This window comes from Anolis sagrei, chromosome X (genome assembly GCF_037176765.1).
Source record: "Anolis sagrei isolate rAnoSag1 chromosome X, rAnoSag1.mat, whole genome shotgun sequence".
NCBI lineage: Eukaryota > Metazoa > Chordata > Lepidosauria > Squamata > Dactyloidae > Anolis > Anolis sagrei.
In genome coordinates, this window is record NC_090034.1 from 31,144,796 (window position 1) to 31,167,116 (window position 22,321).

Below are 22,321 nucleotides of genomic sequence, written 5' to 3' on the forward strand. Positions count from 1 at the left end.
ATTGGAGGGAGGGCGAAAGAGGGAGTGGGGAGGGGGAGCCAGCCTGGACTTTTCGCCTCTCCCTCCCTCCCTCCCTCCCTCCCTCCGACGCGGCTTTCATACTAATCGATGCCCGCCTTCCTCTCTCCTCCCGGCCCCAGCCTCACATTTCGCCTCCCAACAGCCCTGACAGGTAGGTCCCAGCAGGGCCAGAGCCAGAAAAGATTCTCGGGGGTGGGGGGTTGAAACTTTTTTTAGCGAATCATGAAGAGCAGTTCCATAACACAAAATAATGTAAATAGTATCGTCGAAGGCTTTCATAGCCGGACTCTCTGGGTTGCTGTGAGTGTTCCGGGCGGTATGGCCATGTTCCAGAAGCATGCTCTCCTGACGTTTCGCCTGCATCTATGGCAGGCACCCGCAGACCTCACAACTTCAGAGGATGCCTGCCATAGATGCAGGCGAAACGTCAGGAGAGCATGGTTCTGGAACAGGGCCATACCGCCCGGAAAACTCACAACAACCCAGTATGGTTCATTCTGTATTTTTACATAAACTTAATTAAATTAGTTTTCGATTTTAGTTAAAAAGTTTCAAGTTTTAAAATAACTTGAAATTACCGTTAATTGGTAATTTATAGTTGTAAAGCAGCCCCCGGTAGCACAGCAGGTTAAACCACTGAGCTGCTGAACTTGCTGACCAAAAGGTCAGTGGTTTGAATCCAGGGAGCGGGATGAGCTCCCACTGTTAGCCCCAGCTTCTGCCTACCTAGCAGTTCAAAAACATGCAAATGTGAGTAGATCAATAGATACCACTTTGGCGGGAAGGTAATGGCATTCCTTGTAGTCATGCTGGCCACATGACCTAGGAAGTGTCTGCAGACAACGCCAGTTCTTCAGTTTAGTAATGGAGATGAGTACCACCCCCCAGAGTTGGACATGACTGGACTTAATGTCAAGGGGAAACCTTAACCTTTTACCTAGTTACAAAAGAATACCACAACATCTGTTGGAAACTGTGTCAGAACACTTTGACAGAAATCAGGCTCCATTGATAAACTTTGTTGGACACTCATGAGAGCAAGTCCAGAAAGTCTTTCCTGCCCCATTGTGCTTCTTATGTATGTTTTCAAATGTTTAAAAGTGAAAACGACCTGTATATAGTCATAGCAATGGGAACCCTATTATCTGGAAAAGGGGAGGGGGGAACAAGGAGGGAAAGGCCTCACCCCCCATCAGGAACCTGCCTCCTCCCTCATGCTGAAGCCAAGAGCACAGCAGGGGGGCAGAGCAGCCTTAAATAGCCTGCCGCTCCACCCCTGTCCACTGCCCCCACCAAGTCTGGTCTCCTTCATGAGAGCCTTCAAATCCACACACACCCCTCTTAGGTTTTGCCTGCCGAATATGGGTGGACCAACTTGGTTGCTTCCACTCTATCGGCTATTGCTGCAAGTAATGACAGTGTGAATAAATTGTCAAAATTGGCTTGAGATAGTGCTTGCAGTTCTGGAGGGACTTGTTTAATTTTTGCTTCTCATAGACTTAGCAGGGGGATTGGGTTAACATTCATGAGGAAACCAGGCCTTTCTTTTTACCTGACAAATTGATTGGGGGGTTCACCCCCTCCCCACTAAGGGCCTGGGTCCCAGGCCCAGAGCCAGAAACAAACATTCGGCAGGGGTTGAAACTTTTTGCCTCGCAATGACTTTTGACACCAGTGTCTCCTGAGATCTAAACCAAGCCCTGAAATCACCATCACTGTGCAAAGGTTCCTCACAGTTAACCAGACCTGAATCATTGCTCCCTCTTGACAGCCACAAAGGACAACTTTCCACAACTGGCAGAAGTTTCTTTCTCTTTTCCTCTGCTTTCTCTTGATTTCCTTTATTATCATGATTATGGGTTCCATCAAGGCATTTTCCACTGTGAATTAGCAAGCTTTCAGTGAAGCACAAGTTGTTCTGATGGGACTCTGTTTTCTGGTTAATACTTCCCTTGCACCTTTCCATTGCACAAATGGTTTAACAACCCATGCACCAAGCTTCTGATGAGCACCTTTACCCCCACCTTCACCCTCCAAACACCACACAGTACTTCTGGACTGCACCTTGCACCTGAAAGGAGTAGGCTAACCAGGGAAATCTGCTGAACCATTTGGGTTGCCCCTTCTTATCCACAGGAAAGGCATATCCTGGCAATGGAGCCTGTGGATTTTCCACTAATTGAGCTTTCATTTGGTCATCAGAAACAATTGTGTTCATAAAAAGTCCAAGGTCTAGCAATGAAACAGCTTCTTGTCTTTGCTTCTCTTCCATGGTTTCCTTTGGGCCACAAGGACAAAATCTGGTCCGCAAGCCTCCTTCCTCTTTATTTTTCAATTTTATTTCTGCTCTTTTCACGCCTTCCACTCCTTCCCTGTTGCTGACCATGGCATATGTTCTGTATCAGAAACTAGAGCTGATGTGGTCTATCCAATGCAATTTTCTGAATCAGCACCCCAAACCGAATCTAAAGTTGACCCAAAAACTGATTCATAAACCTTTTGGTACTAATGTTGGAGAGTGGTCCCTGGCCAAAGTGGTCCCTGGTTTAAAAAATGGTTGGGAACTACTGGATTAGATGAATCAGTGGGCAGCACCTCAGTTTCCTCAGTTTTCACCTGCAATCCAGGTCAGCTCCCCTTTGCCTGCCAGCTGTGAGTAGGCCAACTTGGTTGCTTCCACTATGTCAGTTATTGCAGCTATTGCAAGGTAAATTGGTAGAAAGGTAGGTAGGTAATAGTGTGAATCATCAAAATCTGTTTGAGACAGTGCTTGCAGTGCTGGAGAGAATCTAATTTTTGCTTCTCACAGACTTGACATGGGGATTTCGTTAACCAGTGAACATCCATGAGTCGACCAAGTTTGTATTTTTTTAACCTGAACATTTTCAGGGGTGGCTTGAACCCCTAAACTGCCCCCTTGGCTATAGGCTTGGTATTAGGTCCCCAGACCAAGGTCCCAGGTGAAGATTGCAACTTGCTCCTGGCCCTATATCCCAGGAGCTGATCCCAGGTTTTCTGCTTTAAACTGGATTCTAGGAGTCTACACTGCCCGGTAATAATCTGGGATAAACAGAAACAGGTATCAGATCCTGAGGTATAGAGCCTGTCTGGAAGGGCCCTCACAAGGAGGACAGCAGCCCCATCTGCACGGTTTTGAACTGCATTACATAGCCAATGTAGACACATGCTGGGCCGACTGATCCAGTTCATTCCGTGTTGCAATAGCAGTGTTTTGAAGGCCCGACAGCCCTACGCCAAAGTGCCCACAATCCTAAAAGCCTTAGATGGGAGGCACTGGCTTCAGGCAAAGATTTGCAGGGCATTCTAAAAATGCAGCCGAAAGGTCCAGGCAGAGGCGGCCCTAGATAATTTTCAACGGTAAGCAAACAGTATTTTGGTGCCCCTTCGCCCACCCACCCCCCGCCCCCACCAATCACTGATATATATTTTCTGTTCGTCGTCGGAGTTCTGTGTGCCATATTTCAATTCCATCATTGGTGGAGTTCAGAATGCTCTTTGATTGTAGGTGAACTATACATCCCAGTAACTACAACTCGCATATGTCAAGGTCTATTTTCCCCCAAGAGCGCCTCAAGAGTGCCCCTGGGCAAAATCAACTATACTGCAAATGCTTACTTTGCGTAATGGGTTGAGCCACCCCTGGGTCCAGGCCATCCCCAACTTACAAACCAGACCAGTTCTAGTGGTTTGTTCTGAAGTTGACTTTGTTTGCAAGTCAGAACAAGGACATTTTTAAGTGTAACTCCATATATACATACATAAATACACACACACACACACACACACACACACACACACACATATATATATATATATATATATATATATATATATATATATATAAATTATAACCCAAGAACACAAATCGCGGAGATGTCGATTTGGTTTGTTGGATTTGGGTGGTTTTTGGTTATTTTATTTTTTGTCTTGTACCTTATGGCATTGAATGTTTGCTGATATTTGTTGTAAACTGCCCTGAGTCCCTATGGGGAGATAGGGTGGGATATAAATAAAGTTTTATTATATTACTAACTTGGGTACATGGCATTGCCCAAGTTATTTGAAAAAGTCAATTTTGGTGTAGGGTAAACTACAACTCCCACTATGGTGAGTCAGTCCCCTGAAACTCCTCCAGTAGGTTGAGTTAGTCATGGGGGTTCGCATAAGGTTGTGGGTGAACTACAACTCACATCATGCCAGGTTAACCCCGAAAAATAATCAGTACTTAAAGTTTGTTATGTTGGGCAAGTTTGCTCTAGATGCATCATCGGTGGGGTTCAGTGTGCTCTCTGGCTGTAGGGTAAACTACAACTCCCACTATGGTGAGTTAGCCCCTTCCATTAGGTTCAATTGGTCATGGGGGTTCTGTGTGCCAAGTTTGGTCCAGGTCCATCATTGGTGGAGGTCACAGTTTCTCTGGTTGTAGGTGAACTTCAACTCCCAGAAAGGAAGGTCAGTTCCCTCCGAATCCCTCCAGTAATCAAATTTCAGCATATCAAGTATGTGTGCCAAGTTTGGTCCAGATCCATCGGTGTTTGGGTTCAAAGTGCACTCTGAATATAGGTGAACTATAACTCCCCCAAATCAAGGTGAATTTCCCCCAAAGACCTCCAGTATTTTTTGTTGTTCATGGGAGCTCTGTGTGCCAAGGTTGGGCCAATTCCATCTTTGGTGGAGTTCAGAGTATTTATTGATTGCAGGTGAACTATACATCCCAGTTCCTACAACTCCTATAAATAATCGTGAATTCTCCCCAAACCTCTCTAGTATGTTCTGTTGCTGATCAATTCCTCTGTGTGCTATGCGCCATAGAAAAGAATAGGAAAGGGTTAAGGGAGAGGCAGTCCCCATATGAAAACCTTCACTTGGGTGGTGGGTAGTATGGTGTTTGTGGAGGACATTGGCAGGGCCCTTGTACATGTTTAGGGCACTCTCTATAACTTGCCATGTCATTGGAGCGAGGGCCAATGGTTTCTCCTGAGTAGTGGGAGCTATAGCTATTTGTGGAGGCACGGGTTTTTCTGTGTAAGTCGATACCCACCCCCCCAGCCACACACACACACATTCACTTTTATTATGTGTATAAATATACATAGGGCCCTTCCAGACAGGCCCTATATCCCAGGATCTGATCCCAGGTTTTCTGTTTATCCCAGATTATCTGGCAGTGCAGACTCATATAATCCAGTTTAAAGCAGAAAACCTGGGATGAGATCCTGGGATATAGGGTGCGTCTGGAAGGGCCCATAGTGTAATACAGATAGATAGATCTCACTATGTAACATGATTTGTGTTCCTAAGTAATCAATGTCATTTCCTCATTGGTTCTATCATAAAAACATAGGAAAAGTGGATTAAACTGCACAAACTTTGTTTCTGTGGGAGGGACATCATCCACCTATAGCACGTTGTTCCATTTTTTCAATGAATAACTCCCATCCAGTCTCAAGCAATTCAACCTAGTTTGTGGCAGCCACAAAAACAACCAAGTTTCTGGGGTAGAACAACTTCTTTCATAGTCAGGACCTCACAATTAAACAGGAAACCACACTTTCAAACCAGGAACAGATTTTTTTTTTCAAATTTGGTTTCATAATGTTAGCTTTGGATCATCTAAAAAAGGGTTAACACCCCTTCACTTTCTTACGGTGGGGCATTTGCTGCTTTTTCCAATCTGCTAAGAAAAGAAAGATGTAACCAGGACCCAGTGCCTCTTGGGTTGGTCTAGATCAGTGGTTCTCAACCTTCCATAACCCCTTAATATAGTTCCTCATGTTGTGGTGACCCCCAACCATAACATTATTTTCATTGCTACTTCATAACTGTAATCTTGCAACTGTTATGAATTGTAATATAAATATCTGATATGGAGGAAGTATTTTCATTCACTGGACCAAATTTGCCACAAATACCGATACACCCTAATTTGAATTCTGGTGGGGTTGGGAAGGATTGATTTTGTCATTTGGGAGTTGTAGTTGCTGGGATTTATAATTCACCTACAATCAAAGAGCATTCTGAACCCACCACTGATAGAATTGGGCCAAACGTCCCACATAGAACTCCCATGACCAGCAGAAAATACTGGAGGGATTTGGGATGAGTTGACAGTGATCTGGGGGAGATATGGTTCCCCTACATCCAGAGAGCACTGTGAACCTGAACGACTTTGGCAAAGGGGTTCCTAAGACCATAGAGAAGTATGTGTTTTCTGATGGTATTTGGCGACCCCTCTGAAACCCTCTCACAACCCACTCGGGTCCCGACCCCCAGGTTGAAAAACACTGGTCTAGATCTTGACCGTCAAAGTTTTCAAAGGAATAAGGTAAACTTTGATGGATATCAGCGCCCTTCTTTGTCTTAAAGTGCAGCTACTACCTCCAACCTTCTAGTAGGTACTTTCCCTCAAACTAAGGGATTGGTTCTGCTTTTATTCTTGGGGGAAATGAGTCAGTTGACCAACCCCTTGGATTGTCATTTCTGCATGTCTTCCAGCTCTGATGTCTTCCTCCCTTCTTTTCCCCCCTTTCTTTTTGTTTTAAAGATATTTATTACCATGGCAGTTCAGCTGGCACCAAACTGCTCTATTTCTGTAATGTAGACACATCTCAGGTCATTGTAAGAGTTTAGGGTGCCTGTAGCACCTGCCAAGAAGTTTGCTGAGACCACTTTGAAAATAAAGCTTAGATTTCTAAATTGTTTAAATTGCAAGACAAGTTCTCCACGCTGATCTCTAGAAAATGTCCCCAGAGCGCTCTCTTGCTCTGCAATTGCTTATCTCCTGGGCTCATGTATTATCAATATTGCTTGCTTGTTATTATCATCACCATTCAATGTTTATCTCCTGGGCTTGCTTGTTTCTTTTTAGATGTCCCCTAGATAGCAGACTTTTTCCAGGTGTCCCATTTGGTTTTGATACCAATTGTCACTACAAACAACGTCTCCTGTTCAACATTGAGTAAACTCCGAATGCCAGATAGTTCCCCCAAAAGATTCTTTTTAAAAATCAGTAGAGTACAACCCTATCTCTGTTTGCTCAGAAGTCTTGCGGTGTTCAGTGCAGCATAAATGTATGCGGAATTCCTGCTTCCCATGGTTTAAATGCGGGAAAGCAACATTGGAGATAAAATAGCAATTCTCCATCTAAAACCCTAGTGTGTTCCCAATCTTAAAGGGGGGTTATGTCATATTCTTACTGGTGCAGAGCATAGATGGGTCAGCAGCAGACCTCAAAATAATGAAGGACTATGACTCCCAGCATTCCTTACTGTGGGCAAGGCTGATGTAGTCTGTCAACATTAAATGGGGTGTATCACAGGGTTTTTCTCCCTTTCCAGCATGAAAGTGAGTGTTGGCATTGTGCAGAACCTTCAGATGTTATACTGCAACCCTCATCACTCCCTAGACAGCAGAGACAAGCACGTTTTAAACTTGGCGAACTATTTTTAAATGCATATTTATTACCATTTTATGTAATTGTGTATTTTATTGGTATTTTCATATTGTTGGAAGCCACCCTGAGTCCCTCTTCGGAGGTTGAGAATAGGACGGGATACAAATGTTCTAAATAAATAAATAGAATGATGAGAGTTGCAGCCCAACAGCTTCAAGAAGGATACAATTTATTTATTTATATTCCTCCCTTCTCACCCTGAAGAAGACTCAGAGCGGATCACAGAACACATATACGGCAAACATTCAATGCCGTTATACACTGACAAGACAGACAACTGTACATAAATAGAGATGTATATATGGGCTTTTTCAGCATGGTCACTGTGAAATCCACACCTGTGGTATTTCCTGCGTCCACGCAGCTGATTCAGATCCTTATTGAAAAGCTTTTGCCAAATCGGGGACTCCAGCCCCGCCCATCCACTCCAGTAATAAAGCCAGGCAGCGGGGCTTGAGGCCTTAGTTCCTTTTGTCTGCGAAAGCAGCAACAACTCGGTGTTCTCTCCTAAGGACTCTAGTTTGACTACTCTAACAGACTGCAATTCCAACTTGTGTTCTGGGACCTTTGTTTATCCTATTCAGGCCAGTATGAGGGGAAGTTGCTCCAGGGTGACTCCCACCCCCTTTGTGTTTTTTGCCAGTGGGAGGACAAACTCCCTCCCTCCAAACAAAAAAAAAGTGCCGTGTCCTCTGAGGCTCAGGCTTCTTTGCCTTTGGCAATGGGCAGCAACTTACCTTCTTTTTCTTCTGTTCCCCTTGCTCAGAAAGCAGAAGGGAAGAAGACTTTTAAACAGCCTACCACCCCTTTACAGAACCAGGAACTGGTAGAGCTTGTGGCAGCAAAATGCCACTGTGGCTTAGTGCCAATAACTTTGTTTTGGGTTGCAGCCTAGCCTCTCAGCTGTTTCTGTTTTTGGAAGACAGCTTGCTCACACTGCCCATGCTTTCCCTGCCCCATTTACCCCAGAAGGCAGTGGACGCTGCAGCGATCCCTGCCATGCTTTTGCCCCCCTCAGGAGAGAGGAGGCTCAAGGCAGCCACGCCACCTGTGTGAGTGATGGCTAGCCAAGGCTTTGGGTCTCAGCCCATGGAATATAACTCCTTGGAGGGGCCTTCGGGCTACCATCCTCCCTCTGCATCATGCCGCCTGGGAGCTTCAGTGACAGCTCAGAATGTAAGTACTGTGTCTTTTGGGCCCCATCTGCCACTTGGCCCATGCCACAACAGGTAGGTTGGTACTATTTTGAATAGGCACAAACTGCACCCTCCTTTCCTTCTCAAGGATTTGGAGTCCCTTCTTTTGGTTTTCAGGAGTTTAATAAGATTTTTTCCTAAGCTCATTCTGGTGCTTCCTTTCAGCTGGAACCAGTCAATGAGTCTGATGTAGATTCTGACTCCTATGAGTAGCAGATTTCTCCTCCTCTTGAGGAGGACTTTTCCATCCCAGCTTCCATAGGGGATGTGTTACCTAATTTTTCCTCCTTGATTGCTTAGAGGATCTGCTTTTCTCAGTTGAGCAACAGCAGAAACAAGCTCCAAGTACAGTTCTCCCAGCACTTCCATACTTGCTTAAGCTTGGAGAAAAACAAAAGGCAACTCCTGTATCTGTGTCTGGAATTTCTAAGTTTGTAAATGCACTTTACTGCATAGACACCTCTTCAGCAGAGTGGTTAGTTAAGCCTACTAAACTGAACTTTATTGTGGTCAAAGTTGTTTAATCCAAGAAAGCTAAGACACCTCAAGTCAGTCCACTGTGATAATAAGATCCACCCCACTGCTAGCCTACTTACTTGCATGATTCATTACCATGTTTGTATGGCAGCCTATCAGGTGCTCTTGTGGCATAACTCAGCACCTTATTTGGATCTCTTTCCCCTATAACATCAACAGTTCCCAAGGGCTTTCTGTCAGTAAGCTCTCACCTAAGCTTCACATCAGAAAGCTATGTCTAAGCACAGCACCGATACAGTACTAAAGGTGTTTGCTGCTGCAGCAGCAGCCATCCACCAGCATGCTTGGCTGAGATCCTCTACCCTCTCCAAAGAAGGCAGAGCAATGGCAGAAGAACTGCCCATGGCAGAACATAGTCTGTTTCATCCTGATACACACCCTCACTTCAAAAGTACGCACAAGATTTGACAGGCTGCTTCTAAGTTTGGCTTTTTACCACAATCTTTTTCCAGCCTAGATTGTGGTGGCCAGCCCCTCAGCTTAATTATCATCAACCTTCATGACCTGTTTCCTTCAGTCCTCAGCAGGGCCAGAACTCTAGGGCCTCTGTAGCTGGGAGACTTAATTTTTCCACCAGGGATGACAACAAACTAAAGGGAAAGAACAAGATCAGGGCCAACAGCGTTTTTAGCATGCGTTTTTCTTCTTTAATAGCCTCCAACCCTTCAGCTCCAGTTTTTGGAGCTCCAACTCATCATTTTTAGATGCATGGCATTAGATCACTTCTCACTCATAGGTGTTGGAGATTACAGAGCATGATATGCAATTGAATTTCTCAAACTGTCCCCAGTAGGAACTCTACGGGCCACTCCTCCTTCTCCTGTGTTATAGCAGGAGGTAATTACTTTGTTTCAGAAAGGAGCAGTAGCTTCTTTACGTCTTTCTATGTTTCCTTCTTTTCCCTTTTTCCCAAATACCTTTTGGTTTCCAAGAAAGGCAGTGGACTTTGGCCAGTTTTGGACCTTAGAGGACTTTATTCATATATTGCATATCGCAAATTTCAGATGTTGTCATTACCAACCATCCTCCCTCTGTTATCCAGCAAGGCATGGTTTAGTAGCATTGATTTGAAGGATGCCTATTTTCATGTGGTGATTAGACCACAAGATGGTAGATTTTTGTCACTTTTTGCTAGCAGTCAGGCCTTTTCATTTCAAGTTCTTCACTATGGTATCTCCACAGCTCCACAGGTGTTACTAAGGAGATGGCTGTGGTGCCGGCTCATCTTTGGGTGCACGGGGTAGTAGTTTACCCCATATTGATGGCTGATTGTTGGTGCACAGTCCTGTGAGTATCTACAGAGGAACATTCAGTTTACTCTGTCTTTATAGCAGAAGCTTGGTCTTATTATCAACAAGGTAAAATCTATTCTTCAGCCTATCCAAACAACCCAATTCCTTGGGGCTGTATTGGACTCCTGGCACGCAAGGGCCTACTTGCTAGAAGACAGGTTTCTGAATCTGCATGTATTAGCTCTTTGAGTCTGGCAGAAGCCATGCATCCATGCCAGGGATGTCCAGTGCCTTTTGGGACACATGGCAGTCACCGCAGCTGCCATTCCTTTCTCCTGTTTGCACCTTCGGCCTCTCCAGAATTGGTTTCTTCGGGCATTTCATCTCATGCAGGATAAACCCAATGAATGTCTCATTGTCCCTTTAGCCATCCACAGGTCTCTCAACTAGTGGACTCATCGCTCCAATCTCTGTGTGGGCGTATTTTTATGTCTTCCAAGACCCTCAGTAATCTTAGCAACAGACACTTCCCTCTCAGGATGGTGAGCTCACCTCAAGGGTCACACCACCCATGGTCCTTGGGCGGCCATAGAGGGCACAGAGCACATCAACTATTTGGAGTTACTCGCAGTAGAAATGGCACTGCACCTTTTCTGTCATTTGCTCATGGACAGTATTGTCCAGCTTACCACCAACAACACGATTGTGATATTCTATATCAACAAATAGGGCGGGATGCACTATCGCACTTTGCTTGCCCTCATCATCAGAATCTGGGACTGGTATATAGCCAAACCATAACCATCAGTGCCATTCATCAAGAACTCTCTTGCTGGCTCCCTCAGTCAAACAGTTTATACTGACCACTAATGGTCCCTTCATCCTTCCCATGCATGGGAGCTATTTGTCAGATGGCAAACTCCCCTTGTGGACTTGTTTGCCTCTCCCGCCAACATGAAGTGCCAGTTCTTTGGAGCACGTCTTACCACCACCAGACAGGCTGTTTGGCAGATGTCTTCCTCCTGGATTGGACATCCGCCCTCCTGTACATCTTTCCAACACTGCCACTGCTGTCCAGAGTGGTCTCTCGTCTTCAAGCAGAGCAGGTCGATTGCATTCTCATCACACCATGGTGGCCCCGCCAGACATGGTTTGTCACTCTGCTCCAACTTGCAGGCAGCTATTACATTCAGTTGCCATTCAGACCGGACTTGCTAACTGTGGGCAACAGCCCAGTCCCGTACTCCCAGGTACTCTCAATTCCGGTTGACGGCATGGCAGATCCGGCCTCAGCCCTCTCTCAACCAGTATTTTGGACCTTGCCCTGAGACCTGCCACTAAACATTCTTACATTTGTAAGTGGTGTCATTTTTGCATTTTTCCACAAAAGCATGGGGTTCAGCCTCTGTCTGCTTCCACTTCCCTCCTCCTGGATTTTTTATATTTCTCTGTCAGATTCAGGACTCTCATTATCATTCTTGAAGGTCAATCTGGCAACTATAGATTTGTTTAGAAGCAAGCATTCTCTTCCCTCTCCTTTATCCGATCCTCTTGTAAAGCGATTTCTGCAAGGCTTTAGAAATTTCTGGCCGCAAGTAGGCCTGTGTCCCCCTCTTGGAGGTTGTTCTTTCCTCCCTTACAAAACCACCATTTGAGCCAATGGCCACTTCTGACATGTCCCATCTATCATGGAAAACAGCATTTTTAGCGCCTATTACTTCTGCTTGTCGCGCAAGCGAGCTTTCAGCTCTTTGAGTCGATAGTCCTTACCTGAAATTTCATAAGGAGAAGGTCGTGCTGGGCACAGACATTTCCTTCTTACCTAAGGCAGCATCATAGTTTCATATGTCTCAGGACATTGTCCTTCCAACCTTATTTCCAAACCCCTCTACTCCTCTGGAGCAGTCTTTACACCTTCTTGATGTGCGGAGAGCTCTTGCCTTCTATGTCCACTGCACAGCTCTATTACGAAAGTCACTAAGACTTTTTGTCAAGTACCGTAAGGACTTTGTAGGCCTTCCGGTTTCTACCCAGAGATTGGCAGCCTGGATAGTCGCAGCTATCCAGCTAGCATATCCGATGGCAGGACTGGACTTACCTGTTCAGTTCCATGCTCATTCCACTCAAGCAGTGGAAACCTCTGTGGCTTTTTTGCATGGTGTGTCACTGGATGACATTTGTCAGGCGGCCATTTGGTCAACACCACACATATTTGTCTCTCATTAGAAGTTGGACTTGGCCGCCAAAAAACATGTGGCTTTTGGGAGAGCAGTTCTTTTTCTGCACTAGCATGACGCCCACCATCCATGGGACTGCTCGCTAGTCTACCACAGGTGTGGATTTCATAGTGACCACGCTGAAGAAAGTAAGGTTGCTTACCTGTAACCATGTTTCTTCGAGTGATCAACTGTGAAATTCACACAACCCGCCCATCCTCCCCGCATTCTGTCATGCCTTCTATCTCCAACTGCCTTTCGCGGTACGGAACTAAGGCCTCAAGCCCCGCTGCCTGGCTTTATTACTAGAGTGGATGGGCGGGGCTGGAGTCCCTGATTTGGCAAAAGCTTTTCAATAAGGATCCGAATCAGCTGCGTGGACGCAGGAAATACCACAGGTGTGAATTTCACAGTTGACCACTCGAAGAAACATGGTTACAGGTAAGCAACCTTACTTTTCCCATCTTTGGCATCTTGGAGGCTGGGGAGGTGGGGGTGGGTGCTGTCGCTCCACTTTCCCTGCCAAAGAGCTTTGTTTGTAAACTTCCTCCTTGATCGGATCGCCAGCATTTTTTCTAGCATTTCCTTATGATTGCCTCTGCCTTAAATAGCTCCCTGCTTAAGCGGTACCGATTTATCTACTCACATTGCTGTTTCTGAAACTGCTAGGTAGGCAAAAGCTGGGCTAAAGGCTAGGAGCTCATTCTGACCCAGGCTTCAAACTGTCAACCTTTCGTTTGGCAAGATTTACTGCAGCTGGTGGCTAACCTGCTATGCTAAAGCCTGGCCCAAGTTACCCAGCCCTGCAGCAAACCCAGGCAAGGCATGGCTACAGTGAGAACCTAGATTTTTTAAATATGTACAAGCATTGTTTAGTATAATGGCAGACACTATTTTGAGAACGCACGAGAAAATGAACCAAAATATTTAACCTTGGCATCATTGAAAGCTTTTTCTAAAATGCATCCATGAAGGAACTTATCAGCCTTGACATTTCTTAGGAGTTTTTAATGCTGATGGCCAGACTTCTAGATCCACGATGGGGTTTTTTTTAACATGGTGGGAGTAAATAGTATTGGAGGCTCATCAGTTTTCCCTTGTTGTTCTCAACTGCAGTACACCATGCCTGTTATAGACCAGCACATACAATAGGATCAGCTAGAGCAGAATCCCACTTTTTCCTGGGATCAGTCTTTGTGAGGACAACCAACACCGAACTCCCAGCCTTCAAGCTAATCTGACCTGCAGCAGGGAGTTCCGCAGTTCTCCTTTGCCCGCTTAGGCCAGCTTCCATGGAATGTGGCCACAGCAGCAGCTTCAACCGAAAGATTCTCCTTCTGGTTTACTTTCTTTCCCCTTCCTAACATTGCAACTAATCCCCCCAATAAACTATCAAATCAATTGTAACCTTTTTCCTCTCTATAGTGTTACGTTGTGTCTTTTACTGCCTCCAAACCATTCCATACATGAACTTTCCCTCTCCTGGGCTGCAGATGGCTGCTGGCCCGGCCGGGATGCTATTTTTGCATCCCAGGGAGGCCGAAACTGCGCTCCTCTGAACCGCTGATACAGAAACCCTTCAGGTCCCCATATCCGCAAGTCAACGGATTGCTCCAAAATCGGTGCCATTCTTCTCCGGGGCTAATTCTAAGACTAATGGCTATCTCGCTTTCACTCCGCTAACCTCTCCGCCCCAGAAATAACTCTTTTTGCCCCCAACAATTCAACTACCACCACATTGCTGCTGCCGTCTCGTTGATGCCTGAAGAGCCTGTTGACCTGGGGAACCTGTCGCGGTCACTCCTTGGGACCCCCAGGAAACCGATGGGCTACCCTGGTCCGTTTTCCAATGTGGATCTCGACCTCCAGTGCTTGCAGTCACTTCCAAGGACTCAATGGACTCTGGGGAACCTTTCCCAGTTTGCCCCCATGGATCCTGCCACTTTTCCTGAACTTTGATGAACTTTTAAAAACTTTTGAAAACTTTTTAGAAACTTTTCCCCTAAACCTCATGGACTTCCTTTATTATTTTAGACCTTAAATTAACTCTGGGGGGTGGGATGGGTTGATATAAATTTCTTTTCCCTCTTTCCCAGTGTATGCCTTATGAACCCCATATATGTGCCTATGTATAAAATATGGAATGCCACCCTTTTTGTGACCCCAGCATGCCAAATTCTTAGGAAATTCTTCTTCATTTCCTAAGATAGATTTCCCCATTGATTATATGGACTCAACAAAGACTTCTTGCATGGACAGAAACAATGGTGCCCCTCAGGCCTCGGAGCATGGCCACCTGAGAGGAAGCACCCCATGGTGACTCAATCACTCATCAACAAAGGAACATCCTGCCTTCAGGAGGATGTGGGTGCCCCATCGGCCTCACCCTTTGTCTTCATACCCTTGGCCGAAACCAATGCTCAGATAGCATCAACTGATCCCATACCAAGGGCTAGAGATTACCGGGGCTTGGCATCCGCACCAGCCACTTTTGTATATTTCACGCTCATAAGACAATACAAGGCCAGCTTGAGGAATCTCCGGATTATCGCCGGCAATTGGACAACACATTAAGTCACATTAATCCACTCATTTTCCTCTCAGTTCATTGTTTCCCGCTTGTACCGCCTCCTCGCTCTTCATTAGCTGAGAAGTCGAAGCAGCGCTGGCTTTCCCATTGGCTAAGGTGCGCCTGAGCCTCAACTCAAATTGAGAGGAAGCAACCTTGTGGGGTGTCCTGCTTTGATCAGATTGTACCTTGAATGCTGTGTTCGGGGCATTGCAGTGTAAGGAATGTGTTGACAGACTGGAACATCTCCAGAACAGAAGACGACAACCGAGATGGTCCTAGACCAAGCTCTTGGTACCATGGAGTTGAAGTTTAGCCTGGAGGAGAAAAGATCCAGAGATTATGTTGTAGTCAAACATGACCCCCCCCCCCCCGCCCCAAATAAAAGATAGTTTATAATCAGGGAATTCATCGTTTTGCCAAGGACACCAGGCTGGAATGATATAATAAGAGTTACGTTTTGGCCAATCTGCAGAAGAACTAACAACCACAACAAGGACCCTTTCCATGTTAGGTGGTGTGTACATTTAATCAAGATTTTTGCCATATACAAAAGGTAACTACTATATTTACTGTAAACTCTGTCACAAAAGGCATTTGACCTTTGGCCTACCTAAGCAGACCCATGACTTAAAAACTGTGCTAATTTCCCCCATACCAGTCAATGACCTACAAATAAAAGGATTCCAAGACCTTTCTGTCTAAGGCTAGGAAAAGGGAATGCCAAGTAAATAATATTTTATAACCATGCCTTCCCTTATGAACTCCAGGTGACAAGGACCAATCTTTCCCCAATCTTGCATGCTCCCTTTCCCTTTTATGAACTCTGTATATGTCCCATATCGCCAATTATTATATGTACGTCTATATAAAATATTAAACAAAGTGACCTCTTTGTGAACTATGACCAGCCCCTAAGGACCCAGGTATTGCAAAACTTCCTGGGTCTACCCTTAATCAATGGACTTTTCAGATACTCTCAAGCATGGACAATAGACAAATGGCCCCTTTCCTTGGGCCTCGGAGGGTCTTTTTGACTAGGCCACCTTAGTATCAGGGACCCATGGACATGTTAATCACTTCTCACAAAAGACATTTCCACCCGTGCGGGGAAGGGGATGTCATTGTTTTTCCAACAAAGCCATCCTTCTTTCCAGAAGAATGGATCCAGAACATCCCATTAAGGAAACCAGTATCACTGAACTTTTGACAATGGGCTGGCTCTGAGGGGGCAGACAAAATTTTTATTTCAAACCTCTGTAACAATAGCCAGGTCAAGCTTGAGGGCTTACAGCAATCACTTTGATCGCTTGTCAAATAAGGTCCAGGATGGGCCATTCATAATCTTATAATTAAGTACTATTGTCCATTTTTTTTACTGTTGCCGTGCCTCCTTACACACCATTGACTGAGTGGCCGAAGCGGGGCTCGGGCTCTCATTGGGCGAGCCGCACTATTATTATTATTATTATTATTATTATTATTATTATTAACTTTATTTGTACCCCGCTAGCATCTCCCAAAGGACTCGATGCGGCTTACACGGGCCGAAGCCTCAAAACACAATACAATAGAAAACATAACACAACAATAAACAAAGCAAATCAAAACAATTAAGCAAAATAACAACAATGACAATACATCAATACATCAAGACACTATTAAAACTGGTTCGGCCGGCGCAATGGGGTACAGGGTTAAAAGTGCTGAGATGGCAGGAGGAACGTAGGATTAAAAGTGCGGTGTGCAGCAACATTGGTTGTGCTAAAGTGCTTCTAGGACTTGGGATGGGGATTCCTAACCTGCGAAGGCACATCGGAACAGCCAAGTTTTTAGGTTCCTTCTGAAAACTGCTAGAGTAGGGGCCTGACGAAGCTCTTTTGGAAGGGCATTCCAAAGTCGGGGGGCCGCCACAGAGAAAGCCCTGTCCCGTGTCCCCACCAAGCGTGCTTGCGACGTAGGTGGGATCACGAGCAGGGCCTCCCCAGATGACCGGAGGGAGCGTGTGGGTTCGTAGATGGAGATGCGGTCACGCAGGTAGGGTGGTCCCAAGCCATTCAGGGCTTTGTAGGTGAGCACCTGCACCTTGAATTGGGCTCGGAAAATAAATGGCAGCCAGTGGAGCTCCTTAAACAGAGGGGTAGACCTCTCATGATAATGAGCTCCAGTTAGCATCCTAGCTGCTGCCCGCTGGACCAATTGAAGTTTCTGAGCCGTCTTCAATGGCAGCCCCACGTAGAGCGCATTGCAGTAATCCATTCTAGAGGTGACCAAGGCATGGACCACCCCGGCCAGATCAGCCTTCACGAGGTACGGTCGCAGTTGGCGCACAAGTCTCAATTGTGCAAAGGCCCTCCCAGATACCGCCGACACCTGAGCCTCAAGTGTGAGCGAAGAATCCAGGAGGACACCCAAACTGCGGACCTGTGGCTTCAGGGGGAGTGTAACCCCGTCCAGCACAGGTAGCCACCCTATACCCCGGTCCGGTTTACGATCGACCAGGAGGACCTACGTCTTGTCGGGATTGATCTTCAGCTTGCTCTTCCTCATCCAGATCGACACAGCGGCCAGGCACTCGTCCAGCACCCGAGAAGCCTCCTTGGAATTAGGTGGAAAGGAGTAGTAGAGTTGCGTGTCATCCGCATAAAGATGGCATCCAACTCCAAAACTCCGGATGACCTCTCCCAGCGGTTTCATGTAGATGTTGAAAAGCATGGGCGACAGAATGGAGCCTTGCGGGACCCCACAGGTCAAAGGCCAGGGGTCAGAGCAGGCGTCTCCCAGCTTCACCATCTGGGTCCGTCCCTCCAGGAAGGACTGGAGCCACGACAGGACCGCGCCCCCGAGGCCCATCCCAGAGAGACAACCCAGAAGGATACCATGATCGATGGTATCGAAAGCCGCTGAGATGTCCAGGAGAACCAGCAGGGTCACACTCCCCCTGTCCAGCTCTCTGCGGAGGTCATCCACCAAGGCGACCAAGGCTGTCTCGGTGCCATGACCAGGCCTGAAACCAGACTGTGACTGATCTAGGTAGTTGGTATCGTCTAGGAAGCTCTGGAGCTGCGAGGCGACCACCCGCTCCAGCACCTTACCCAAGAAAGGGAGGTTGGAGACTGGCCTGTAGTTACTCAGCACTGTGGAGTCAAGGGAAGCTTTTTTGAGGAGTGGACGAACCACAGCCTGTTTCAAACCAGATGGAAAAATCCCTTGCTCCAACGATGCATTGATAATCAATACAAACCAGTCAACCAACCCCTCCCTGGCTGATTTAATGAGCCAAGATGGGCATGGGTCTAGAGGTGAGGTGGTCGCCCTCACAGCCCCAAGAACCTCCTCTACGGTTTCAGGAAGAACAAGCCTGAAAGAATCCCACAAAATTGGACAAGCAGATGCCTCCGTCACCTCTTCAGGCACTGCGATGGAATTGGAGTCGAGCTCAAGGCGTATCTGAGCGACTTTACCTGCAAAATGGTGTGCGAAATCGCGACACCGAGCTGCTGGGTCATCAGTGACCTCCTCCACCACAGGTGGGTGGAGGAGTTCCCCCACGACCCGAAACAGCTCCGACGATCTATTTGCTGCAGACGCTATACGGGTGGTCGTGAATGATTTCCTGGCCACCCGTATAGCCACGGAGTATGCCTTAAGAGAGGCTTTACCCCGTGCTCGATCAGAGACGTCCCGAGATTTCCTCCATTTGCGCTCTTGCCCCCTTCTCGTATGCTTCATCACAGCCAGCTCCCCGGTGAACCAGGGAGATGGCCTGTCACTACGCAACGGGATGGGGCGTTCGGGTGCGATCGTATCTATCGCCCTGGACATCTCCCCATTATAGAGAGTTACCAAGGCGTCGATAGAATCGCCAGGCTCCAAGGCAGGAAGAACCCCAAGATTCCTCAGGAATCCGTCCGGATCCATCAGTCTCCTAGGGCGGACCATTTTAATCTGTCCTCCACCCCTGCAGAGGTTAAGAGTCGCAGCAAGTTTAAAAGTGATTGGCCCCCGGACGCTCCTCCCAGCTCACTGATGTCACAGCCAATCACAGTTAAGCTGGCTCAGGGGACGGGTGCAGGAAATTTGAATGGGAAAAACTGTATATATTGTATGGTTCCCTGCACAGAAGTTATGCCGGCTCCCTTGCAGATTACTGCAGTCGTCATCCTTCCCAGCTGGAATAGAAAATAAACTTTGGTGGCCTTGTTTCATCCTGGTGAGATTTATTGGGAAATAGGGAAACTTTTATTGGTGCTTATTGTCTTGCCAGGTGTAGCAAACCCTCCTTTTGGGTCTTCGCAGGCCTCTGCTTAGGCAGGGCCCCCTCAATCCATGCTCTGCTTCAATGTGATACAGTTATCTTTACATAGATGGAGGAGGGATGCCAAATAGAAGGCACAGCAAGCTTGTTTTCTGCTGTTCTGGAAGTTAGATTCCCAACCCATTGTCATCCCATCCTTTGGCTGACGCATACAGTCCCTCTTGGACTTGATGAGACCCATTATCTTCACCAGCTTTGAAATCCCTCCCTCCAAGGGTTATTAAATTATTTAAACGGGTGTTGTTGGGTTGTCCCCCCCCCCCATCTCTATAAATAATTGAAGGGGTTGCTTGTTAATGTCTAAATAGATTACAGCAGGTGATTTACTCTGCGTCTTCCGGCTCGGCTCACCTCCACAAGGTTTGCCTCTCCACCTCAAGACATTTGTATCACACAGAAATAATTCACTGGTAGTTTGCCTTGACTACGACCAAGTTGAGCATGCTGGGTAAAAACGCCCCCTGGTGGCACCGGCGGAGGACAGCAGGGGCTGGGCAACATGGGACATTGCACAAACCTGACAATCAACCCGTCTCAGTATGGTTAGGAGTACGGAATTCCCATTAAAGTGAAAAGACACAAATAAAGAAAATGCTATTTTTTTTGCTTCCCTAGACATTTCTAAGTCTTCCAGCACATCTCTTCTGCTGTAAGCTGATTACAGAATCACATTGTTGGACACGGAGATCCCTAGAGAGGCGTTCTCTCCAGAAATCTCTCGGTCCTCCAGCACAACCAGAGGAAACTGAGCAGAGTTACACCAAAGAACGCAAAAATTAAAATCAGAATAATCAAAATACAAAAGTCAATAATCAGGAAGAACTACTGTAGTCAGAAAGTGAGAAAGGACCTTTTGTATCAAAAGGTTGGTGCTGCACTGTCTTTCTATTTCCTCTGGGCTGCCTTGAGACCCATGCTGGACAAATAGAGCATATAACTTAAATATATAGATATGCAATGTTGAACCGGGCGGGCTGGAGAGCTGGTAGCAATGCCACTGAGTTGGTAAGCATAATGGGAGCATCCCATTCCTCCTCTCAGATCTGGGGAGCATTTCATATTGGCTTTGTGGGCCCTTCAGTTCTCCCAAAATCCTTGCATCACTTCCATTTTTGTCATTGGCATCCAGCAGATGCTAAATGTCTTTTCCCCCAGCTGTCTCTCTTTCTTTCCGCAACACCCTTCTAAACAACAATTAGCGAGCGAGCTTTAATTAGTTTTGCTATTTGGCGCCTTGGATGCTCTGATCTTCTGCAAGGATTGGATTGATGGCAACCTGTTTCAGAAAAGCTCAGGCCCAAAATCTCACTGGGGTCAGTTTCACTTAGAAACAGTGGCTACTAGAGAGATATTTGCCAATGTGTCAGGGACAAATGTATTATCCTCATCCTGCTTTTCTCTCTTGATCAAGAACCAAACCGGCTAATGACTGAGTAAGGTGAAGGTTCCCCCCTGACGTTAACTCTAGTCAAGACCGACTCTGGGGGTAGTGCTCCTCTTCTAGGTCTTGTGGCCGGCATGACTGAATGGAGTGCTGTTACCTTTCCGCCGGAGTGCTACCTATTGATCTATTCACATTTGCATGTTTCTGAACTGCTAGGTTGGCAGAAGCTGGGGCTAATAGTGGGAGCTCACTCCATCCTGTGGATTTGAACCGCTAACCTTCTGGTCAGCAAGTTCTGCAGCTTAGCAGTTTAATTGGCTGTGCCACTGCAGCCCCACTGGGTACCTATGATAAATTCCATTCTTTCTAGGCCTAGAGATGAATTTCCATGTGGAGTGAGGCAGAGATTTCTCGAAGGGCCACAAAGGAAGATATGCAAATAATTCCGCTCTCTTTATTTATTGCAGGAGGCGATCTATTCTGTTGCATGAAAATGAAATTCAATCAGGCATGGCTGTTAAATTAAGTCTGCTTCGACCCCGCAGGTACAAACACTCCTCTACCTCTACATATGCGCACATGCACCACAAAAATATTCACCTAGAAATCCCAGTGGTAGTCATTGAGGAAAAGGCAAGATGGTGGCAGAAGAAGGGTCTGAGGTGAAGGTAAAGTCAGCACTCCACATGAGACCGAATGCGGAGCTCCCTGCCTTCAAGCTGATCTGACCTGCAGCAGGGAGTTCCACAGATCTACAATGCCCCGCTTGGGCCAACTGCATGAATGTGGCCACAGCAGCAGCTACAACTCAGAAGCCTTCTCATTTCTTTGCTTTCCCCCCTTCCTAACATTGTAACTAATCCCCCCAATAAAATGTATCAATTATTTGTAACTTTTCCCTCTCCATAGTGTTACATTGTGTCCTTTTACTGCCTCAAACTTTCCATCCAATAAATCTTTCCTCTCCCGGGCTGCAGACGGCTGCCAGCCCTCCTTGGATACGATTCTCACATCCCAGGGAGGCCAAAACTGCGTTCCCTTAAACCGTGGATATGTATCCGCGAGTTAATGGATCGCTCCAAAAATGGTGCCAATCTTCTCCTGGGAGAATTCTAAAACTAATGGCCATCTCGGTTTCGCTCCGCTGTTCTTTCCACCCTGGGAATAACCCTTTTTGTCCCCAAAACCGTGTCATGGAGTCCAGACGTTTTTCCAAAGATGCTGCCTCGCTGCCACCATTTTGTGGACATCCAGGGAGCCTGCTGATTCTGGGGAACTGTCGCGGTCAACCCATGGAACCCCTAAAATGTCGGTGGGCCACCTTCAGGCATGTAGTCGGGGGGGGGGGCTTGAGGGGCTTCAGCCCCCCCCCCC

The 22,321-nt window shown here is 46.6% G+C and overlaps 1 long non-coding RNA gene across 1 annotated transcript; it reads left to right on the forward strand.

The window, feature by feature from the left end:
- The first annotated feature begins 13 nt into the window (after nt 1–13).
- Nucleotides 14–21,839, forward strand: LOC132781674 (uncharacterized). The gene is made up of 2 exons (XR_010910490.1): nt 14–172; nt 21,415–21,839. It is a non-coding gene; the product is annotated as an uncharacterized lncRNA (long non-coding RNA).
- The last annotated feature ends 482 nt before the right edge of the window (nt 21,840–22,321 follow it).